General features: G+C 39.3%; 1 non-coding gene across 1 annotated transcript; it reads left to right on the top strand.

Moving 5' to 3' along the window:
- Positions 1 to 6,894: 6,894 nt before the first annotated feature.
- LOC127098770 (small nucleolar RNA R71) lies at positions 6,895 to 7,001 on the top strand. The gene has a single exon (XR_007793469.1). It is a non-coding gene; the product is annotated as a small nucleolar RNA R71 (small nucleolar RNA).
- The last annotated feature ends 317 nt before the right edge of the window (positions 7,002 to 7,318 follow it).

The raw sequence follows: 7,318 nt of genomic DNA, 5'->3' as shown, positions 1-7,318 counted from the left end.
ATGGTGGGTATTTATAGGAAAAAATTTGAAGTTGGAAAGGGAGTGGTTGAAAAGTAAATAAATGTGGGTAAATGTGAATAAATGGGGAAGGTAAAAAGGTGTAGGGTTGTAACGTTCGTCTCCAACGGTCTTTGTAACGTTAACATGTTCAGAGGGCGTTACGCTCGTTACAGGAGCATGACGGGCGTCACAAGCACTTTGTGTGACGTCCGTGATAGAGTGTGTGACGCTTGTCACACAGTCTTTTTGGCATGGTTCTGCTAGCGTTCTTCAGAATAATTTTGGTAATTTATTTTTATTATTTATTTTGTTTTGCTTCAGATTATTTTATTTTGCTATTTAATTTTCCTGCATGCTATTCTACTTTTTATAATAGTGCATAAATATATTATATTGTTAATAATTTATATAGGCAGCAACAGTAGACAGCATTTTTTTTGATAGATATTGCATAATTCATAATAAAATAGGATAATTCAATAGCTTCATAAAATAATCATAATGTAACAATGGAGAAAGAACAAAAATGCGAAAGAGAAACAAATACGAACATAATTTGAAATAACATTAAATAATAAAACTAACTAAAACTAGATAACTAGGAAAAACGACTTCTATCCATCTGCACGATCTCTGGCCGGAGGAGCAAAGGAGTTAACACGGTGTAGCAACTCGTGAAACTGATTTGTCATACTGTTCATGTATCCCAGAAATTCGTGTCTCATGCTAGTGAACTCTTCTCTGAGGGCGTCTTGTTCTGACATCAAAGCTTCAATGGCGGTGTTATAATCAGTTCCGGGCATATGATGTCTAAGGTCGGGTATTGCCGATTCTTCGGTCTGAACAGGTTGAGGAGGAGGATCAATATCATAATAACCAGATGGTGTCTGAGGGTCTGATTCAGCATAAGGAATCTGGTCATCACAAATCTCATAGTCCTGGATGGATTCAGTGGATCTAGCAGGAGAGGGGGTTTCGTTCAGATTGTAGAGCCAGTTATTGCGGTTATGAACACTAGTCCTAGGATCGGGCATGGTGAATAGGCAAAGAACTTGGTTATTAATTATAAGCTCAAACTCGTCAGATCCTAGGTTTGCTATAAACATAGTGTTGAAGAGGAAGGGTATACTCATAGTAGTAATGCCACAAAAAGGGCTTAAGTCAAGCATAGGCTGACGTAATCCGATAGCATTACCAATCATGGTTATCAAACCGCCTATTCGAATTGGTGCTCGTTCATCTTGGATAAGGTGGTCTAAATTTGCCAACATAAAAGTGGCACCGTTTACTGGACGGTTCTGGGAAGCACAAAATATGATGAAGAGTTCATCACGTGAAACTGTGGTACTGTTTGGCTTCTTCCCAAATAAGGTGTGGGTCAGGATCTTATGGAAATAACGGAAGGCCGGGTTATGTATGTTTCCAGAGAGAAACTCATGTTCCTCGGGATCGTCATTTCCAGTCAAGTTACCCCAAAAGTGTTCAAGTTCTCTATATTCAAAAAGTTCTTCTTGGCTCACTGGGAATGTGTCAAAGGATGTAGGGAAACCTAAAAGGTTGGTAAAGTCTTGAATATTAAATTGGTACTCCATGTTAAACATTCTGAACTGGATGAAACCTCTGCTTATTCCTTTCCCATGGCTGGGTAGATAGATCAGAGAACTAAGGAATTCTAGAGTCAGTCTCCGGTAAGTGACAAATTGTCTACAGATAGGAGCGGTTTCCCACCCTATCTGACTCAGCAAATACAGGACACTTTGTCTTAGTCCAAGGGCAGTCATTGCCCAGTCATCAGCATACAGACTAGGTAGCATCTCTCTCGTGGCTAGTTCTTCAAACTTTTGTTTCTGAGTTGTTCCTCTGAATTTGATACCCATACGATCAATTTGTCCCATCAGGTTAGTGTTAGCTAGAGGAAAGAAAAACAAAAGTTTTAGTCAGGATTTGGCCAAATGCCGAAAGAAGAAGAGAAAAGTTTTTAATAAATAAAAATAAATTAAGAATGAATACTAAACAAAGATTAAAAGAATAATTAAGGAAGAAATAGAAAAATAATAATAGAAAAAAAATAAAATATTTGTGGGTTGTCTCCCACTATGCGCTTTGTTTAATGTCGCAAGCTCGACATAAAACTATCAATTATAATCTATAAGTTCTTGAGGCATTTCGTCTAAGTGCAAGACTTGCGAATCTTCATTGTTTTCTGCATAGTGATAATGTTTTAGACGTTGCCCGTTTACGGTAAATGGTTCCATAGATTTGCCTTTAATTTCTACTGCTCCACTGGGAAAAACATTGGTGATTTGAAAAGGACCTGACCATCTAGATCGTAGTTTTCCCGGGAATAACTTTAGCCTGGAGTTAAATAAAAGGACTGTATCGCCTTGTTTGAAGATTTTCCTTGATATGCGCTTGTCATGCCATTGTTTTGTTCTTTCTTTGTAGATTCTGGCATTTTCGTAAGCGTCTCTTCTGAGTTCCTCTAATTCGCTTATATCAAGGATTCTCTTTTCACCGGCGGCTTTATAGTTTAAATTTAGATTTTTAATAGCCCAATAGGCTTTATGTTCTAATTCTACCGGGAGGTGACAGGATTTTCCATAAATGAGCTTAAATGGGGTTGTCCCTATGGGAGTTTTGTAAGCGGTTCGGTAAGCCCATAAAGCTTCTGGTAATTTCAATGACCAGTCTTTCCTTGAAGTGGCGACTGTTTTCTCTAATATCTGTTTGATTTCTCTGTTAGACACCTCCACTTGCCCACTGGTTTGAGGGTGGTAAGGTGTCGCTACTCTATGTCTTACGCCATACTTAAGCAGTAGTTTTTCGAGTACCTTGGATATGAAATGTGATCCACCATCACTGACTACTATTCTTGGGACACCAAACCTTGGAAATATTATATTCTTAAAGAGTCTAGTTACTACTCGTGTGTCGTTTGTTGGAGAAGCTATAGCTTCAATCCATTTCGATACGTAGTCAACTGCCACGAGTATGTATTTGTTACCGAAAGAGGATGGAAAAGGTCCCATGAAGTCTATTCCCCACACGTCGAAAATCTCTACTTCCAAAACGCCCTTTTGTGGCATCTCGTCACGTCTAGATATGTTTCCTGTGCGTTGACATCTGTCACATTTCTTAATAGTTGCATGTACATCCTTCCATATATTTGGCCAATAGAAACCGGCTTGTAGGATTTTTGAGCAGGTCTTGGATGTACTTGCATGTCCACCATAAGGAGCGGAGTGACAGTGTTGGATTATATTTTCTACCTCTTCTTCGGGTATACACTGACGGAAAATACCATCGGGGCCTCTTTTAAAAAGTAAGGGGTCATCCCAGTAATAGTGTTTTATGTCATAGAAGAATCGTTTCTTCTGCTGGTAGGATAAGGTAGGTGGAACTATTCCGGCAGCTAAATAATTGACGAGGTCAGCGTACCACGGTGTAACAGATATAGCTAAAGTGGTTTCTACCTGTTTATCAACTTTATTTTCTTCCAAAGTAGCTATAAGTTTATCGTATGAGAAATCATCGTTGATCGATGTTCTTTCCGGTTCAAGGTTCTCAAGTCTAGAGAGGTGATCTGCTACTACGTTTTTAGTTCCTTTCTTGTCTTTGATTTCCAAATCGAACTCTTGTAGCAACAGGATCCACCTTAGGAGTCTAGGTTTAGCATCCTTTTTTGTTAAGAGGTATTTGATAGCAGCGTGGTCAGTGTAGATGATTATTTTGGCTCCGACCAAGTAAGAACGAAATTTATCTAGCGCAAACACTACTGCTAGAAGTTCTTTCTCGGTTGTGGCGTAATTCATTTGTGCTTCATCTAGAGTTCTACTTGTGTAATATATAACATGAAGCTTTTTATCCTTTCGTTGTCCCAAAACAACACCTACAGCGTAATCACTAGCATCACACATTATTTCGAATGGTTCGTTCCAATCTGGTGTCTGCATTATGGGTGCGGAGATCAGTGCTTGTTTAAGCGTTTGAAATGCTTCTAAACATTTATTGTCGAATATGAATTCAGCATCTTTCATTAATAGCCCGGTTAAAGGTTTAGTTATTTTAGAGAAGTCTTTAATGAATCGTCGGTAAAAACCGGCATGTCCTAAGAAGCTTCGTACGTCTCTCACAGTTTTCGGGGGTTGAAGATTTTTGATTACCTCTATTTTAGCTTTGTCTACTTCAATTCCTCTGTTCGAGATGATGTGTCCTAAAACAATTCCTTCTTTTACCATAAAGTGGCATTTTTCCCAATTAAGTACTAGGTTTACTTTTACACATCACTCTAGAACTCTTTCTAGGTTTTCAAGGCATTCTTCAAAGCTTTGTCCGCATACGGAAAAGTCATCCATAAATACTTCCATGATGTTTTCTAGAAAATCGGCGAATATTGCCATCATGCACCTTTGGAAAGTTGCAGGAGCATTACACAAGCCAAACGGCATTCGTCTATAAGCGAAGGTACCAAAAGGGCACGTGAACGTTGTCTTTTCTTGGTCATCAGGATGAATCGGTATTTGAAAGAAACCTGAGTAACCGTCTAGATAGCAGAAATGAGAATGTTTTGCTAATCGTTCTAACATCTGGTCAATGAATGGTAAAGGGAAATGGTCTTTTCGGGTTGCTTTGTTTAGTTTCCTATAGTCAATGCACATTCTCCATCCCGATTCGATTCGTTTGGTTATAGTTTCTCCTTTTTCATTTTCAATGACTGTTACACCTCCTTTCTTTGGTACTACGTGTACAGGACTAACCCATTTGCTATCAGATATAGGATACATGATACCTGCCTCTAATAACTTGGTTATTTCCTTCTTCACTACCTCACTCAGGATCGGGTTTAGTCTTCTCTGGTGTTCCCTAGAAGTTTTACAGTCTTCTTCTAGCATGATGCGGTGCATACAAATAGAGGGACTTATTCCTTTAAGATCGGTGATGTTGTAACCTAGTGCGGTTGGATATTTTCTTAAGATATGCAGGAGTTTTTCTGTTTCGAGTCTTCCTAGGTCAGCATTAACTATCACTGGTCGTTCAAGTTCTAAGTCTAGGAATTCATATCTCAGATTTTTGGGAAGTGTTTTCAGGTCTAAGGTTGGTTTCTTAAGGCATTACGTAGGGTCCGGTGTTATTGCTAAACATTGGTTAAGTTTGTCTTCTACAAGATAGTCAGATGATTTGTCCTTTTCTAACTCCGTTTCTTTTATGCATTCATCGATGATATCCATGAAGTAACATGTATCTTCTATTGCAGGTGCTTTCAAAAATTGGGAAAGAATGAACTCAATTTTCTCTTCTCCTACTTCAAAAGTGAGTCGTCCTCGTTTTATGTCTATGATTGCATCGGCAGTTGCTAAGAACGGTCTTCCCAGTATAATGGGTGTAACTTCATCTTCTCTAATATCCATAATTATAAAATCAGTTGGAATGTAGAATTGACCTATGCGCACTGGAACGTTTTCAAGAATTCCTACAGGATATTTGACGGAACGATCTGCTAGTTGCACAGACATTTTAGTTGGTCTTAATTCTCCCATTTCAAGTCTCTTGCATATGGATAAAGGCATAACACTAATACCGGCTCCTAAATCGCATAAGGCTTTGTCAATGACAAATTTTCCTATGTGACAGGGTATAGAGAAACTACCTGGGTCTTTAAGTTTAGGAGGCATATTCTGGATTATAGCACTACATTCAGTGGTGAGTGTAACGGTTTCGCTATCTTCAAGTTTCCTTTTATTAGAAAGAATTTCTTTTAAAAACTTGGCATATGAGGGCATCTGCGTAATAGCTTCTGTAAACGGAATTGTGACGTTTAATTGTTTTAGTAGGTCAACAAATTTTTTGAATTGGCCCGCATCTTTGGTTTTAATAAGCCTTTGAGGGTAAGGGATAGGTGGTTTATAAGGTGGCGGAGGTACATAAGGTTCCTTCTTTTCTACGGTTTCCTTATTACTCTCTTCCTTTTCCTTAGGTTCACTTTCCTCCTCAGTTGACTTTTTAGAGTTTTGGTTTTCTATCCTTGGGTCAGACGGTCCTTCCACTTCCGTTCCACTTCTCAGTATAATTGCATGAGCGTGGCTTCTTGGGTTAGGTTGGGGTTGGCCAGGAAATGTACCAGTTGGGGCAGCAGTAGGCGCTTGTTGTTGAGCTACTTGTGAAATTTGCGTTTCCAGCATTTTGTTATGAGTAGCCAGGGCATCTACTTTACTTGCTAGTTGTTTAATTTGTTCGCCAGTGTGTACATTCTAGTTTAAGAAATCTTTATTGGTTTGCTGTTGAGAAGCTATAAAGTTTTCCATCATGATTTCCAAGTTGGATTTCCTAGGGGCGTTATTGTTAGGTGTAGATGGGATCGGCTTCTGATATCCCGGAGGTATAGCTGGGGCTTGATTTGGAGATTGTCCAGGTGCGTATAAAGCATTATTACTCTTATATGAAAAATTGGGATGATTCTTCCAATTTTAGTTATAGGTGTGCGAGTAGGGGCTTCCTTGAGCATAGTTTACTTGCTCCGCTTGGATTCCTGTTAGGAGTTGACAATCTGCAGGAGTGTGACCTTGGATTCCACAGACTTCGCAATTCTGAGTTATGGCAACTACGGTGGCTGGAGGTGATACATTTAAACTTTCAATTTTCTGGACCAGAGCATCCACTTTTGCATTAACATGATCAAGGTTACTTATCTCGTGCATGCCAGTTTTCGTTTGAGGTTTTTCTACCATTGTTCGTTTGCTTCCCCACTGATAGTGGTTTTGAGCCATGCTTTCGATAAGTTGGTAAGCATCAGCATAAGGTTTGTTCATCAGTGCACCACCTGCGGCGGCGTCTATTGTTAACCTCGTGTTGTACAGGAGACCATTATAGAAGGTATGAATTACTAACCAGTCCTTTAAACCATGGTGTGGACAAAGTCTCATCATGTCTTTGTATCTTTCCCATGCTACGAAAAGAGACTCGTCATCTTTCTGTTTAAATCCATTTATCTGGGCTCTTAACATAGCTGTTTTGCTTGGCGGAAATATCGAGCAAGAAAAACTTTCTTCAACTCGTTCCATGTGGTGACTGAGTTGGAAGGAAGAGATTGAAGCCATCTTCTAGCGCTATCTCTTAACGAGAAAGGAAAAAGACGAAGTCGAATTGCCTCTGAAGTGACACCGTTAGCTTTAACAGTATCAGCGTATTGGACAAATACGGATAAATGAAGGTTTGGATCCTCGGTAGGATTTCCAGAGAATTGGTTCTGTTGCACTGCCTGCAACAGTGAAGGTTTGAGTTCAAAGTTGTTTGCTTCGATTGCGGGTGGAGCAATACAAGA

This window comes from Lathyrus oleraceus, chromosome 6 (genome assembly GCF_024323335.1).
Source record: "Lathyrus oleraceus cultivar Zhongwan6 chromosome 6, CAAS_Psat_ZW6_1.0, whole genome shotgun sequence".
In the NCBI taxonomy this organism is placed as follows: domain Eukaryota; kingdom Viridiplantae; phylum Streptophyta; class Magnoliopsida; order Fabales; family Fabaceae; genus Lathyrus; species Lathyrus oleraceus.
This window is presented reverse-complemented; position numbering and strand designations above follow the sequence as displayed.